This window comes from Montipora foliosa, chromosome 3 (genome assembly GCF_036669935.1).
Source record: "Montipora foliosa isolate CH-2021 chromosome 3, ASM3666993v2, whole genome shotgun sequence".
NCBI lineage: Eukaryota > Metazoa > Cnidaria > Anthozoa > Scleractinia > Acroporidae > Montipora > Montipora foliosa.
In genome coordinates, this window is record NC_090871.1 from 38,988,393 (window position 1) to 38,990,892 (window position 2,500).

At 38.8% G+C, this 2,500-nt stretch overlaps 1 pseudogene; it reads right to left on the reverse strand.

Annotated features, from left to right (window-relative positions):
* Nucleotides 1-2,500, reverse strand: part of LOC137995758 (uncharacterized) — a 22,041-nt pseudogene that overhangs the window by 11,235 nt on the left and 8,306 nt on the right.

Here is a 2,500-nt window from a genome sequence, read left to right on the forward strand (position 1 = left end):
AGTTTTTCTAGAATTTTCACGGAAAAATTCTTCCAGACCTTCTAAAAGCTGTAGATCTTTGTTTAGAAATGTCAAGCGATTTCAAATAAAATTTTTGCTTTGTGGTTGAGGAAATTTTCGAGCTTGGGAATACTACAAAATCTCGATGTCTAGGAGTCCGCGTTGAAACACAAGCAAATGGGAAAGAAGTTTGGATCAATAAGAGGCCAACAAGCGACCGTCGATGCTCTGATTGGCAACGAATTCTATCCGACGATGAGGCGCTTACGGATTCCTATTCGATTATCAGTCACGAAGACCGAATAGTTCCGAACACAATCCGAAAATTGGACACTCTACTTACTTACGCACATGACAGAAATATGGCTACAGCTGCCAATCAGCAGTAGCCACAAAAACGATAATGACTTTAGCCGTTAGTAACATGCGTTTAAAGGGAATAAGTAATTTTCTGCGTGCCTGGACAAAATTATACGATTGGTGTTATTCTCCACCATCCTTTGTCACCTACGTCCTTGTGTGGTCTATCATTATCTCGTTGGGGTCTGTTTACCAGCCCAAACCAGGGTCTCTCTTCGGAAAGATGAGAGACCCTGGGAACGAGGTCGAAATCGTGGTAGCAAAATATATGTAAATCCTTTCTCTGCAAAACTGTTACCGGCATTTAATCAAAGGCTCCTTAGAGCAACCTCATGGTATGAATTGATGGCACCCTTGATTTAGCCTGTGATCTGGCATTCTTTGCCAAGTTAGCTTTGATCGTAGGCCACACGTGCTGGCGCAATTATAAACAATTATTGGATGAGGTTTTTGTGATTTCCAGAATAATGGAGGTCGAGGTAGGGGTTATCAGCCGAAGGCAAAGGCTGAGGCTGATAACCCTTACCGAGATTATTCTGGATATCACAAAATCCGAATCTAATAATGTTTTTATTTTCCATTGAACGGAAAAAAATAATATTAGGCATGCTTTTGCTTCTTCATTAATGGCAAGCAGCACAAAGCAAGCGAACTTGACATGATTACCCTTAGAAATCATGCACTGCGGTCATACATGACCTTGAGAGTCCTTGACATGATTATTGTATAATCTGCAGTTATGACGTCACGGGCGCTGATTTCGAGAATGCACTGTACGCTATTGGCCAATCAGAAAAGAGATAGCGAGTTAAATGTGTAATAATTATGTTTGTAGAGTATTTGTGGCGAAATATTTCCTTAAATTTTGAATTTCTAAAGAATTACTTCCGATGTAGATAAAGGTTTGCATCATCCAAATTTGAAAGATGGAGGTGTGTCAGAAAAGCATCAATTTCGTTTTCAGTTACTGGGTTGCTAAGCTAACCATAAGTTTTAGATGTGGAACTCGTCACAAGGATTGATACTGTAATCAGTGGTGGATGTAATTGAGGGGTCCGGTGGGGGGGGGGGGGGGGGGCTCTCTTCCTCCTATTTTGGGTTAGGAAGAAGAAATGGCGGAAAGAAAAGCTGGCAGGGCGAGCGAGAAAAACAAAATTGCCATTGAAACTGGATCTGCCATTAATTTAATGCAGCCTATTTTGATTTTTTTTCTTGGAAAATTGACTAAAGCAGGAGTAATATGCACAAGACTATGTGCGAATTAGGATGGGGGTAAGACAAGGGATGCACCAAGAAAAGCATTGTCTCGTGTTGGGCTAAATTTTTTCGTCCATACCACCATCATGTGTTCACATGTACACAGCACCCAATATAAAACTGGGAGAAAAGACAGAATTCAAGTAGTCTAGGCTATTGTGACAAGTCATTTTTTATATATTTATAATATAATCATCTGGGCTATCATACCTATCATGACTATCATAATGCACCACACAAAAGAGCAACAAGAAATTATAAACAAGGTTTGTCAACATTATGTGTAAAATGCAGGAAAGAAAATTTGACAGTCAAATGTTAGAATCAATGTACATCATTTCAATTGGTATCCTCTTCAATGGTGGAGAAGTAGTAAGTTCACTTTAGACATTTACATGTAGCTGCTACTATATTAAGGCAGTTTGTACATTATGCACCAGTTACCTATTTTTTGTGTTTTCAACTCGACAGTGCTGTTGATATTTTATGATGCCTGTTAAGTATTCAAATTTTCTTGTTGCTGCAACTGCAGTTCTCCCTGTTTTATCCAGTCCCTTTGTAGCCCCAGTTTTTGTTATTATTTCACTGGCTTTCTTTTACAGTAATTGCTGGAGTTGTAAAATGTGTTTCCAAATTTCTGATTATATTACTGAACATACTCATTTCATGTGGTTGTGAGCAGTAATCTTTTTGTCTTTCTGTGTTCGGAGAAGTTTAGCATTTTGGGATTTTGGTGTGTTTGAGGAAAATTGGTATAGTTATGGGTGGTCGTCATAATTTTCCATGGAGTAAGTGCTTGATTACTTGTGTTGCCAATTCCGAATGAAGCATTTCAGTTTGTTGCAGCTGTAACCTAATTTATAGGCACAGCAACAAAAAGCAT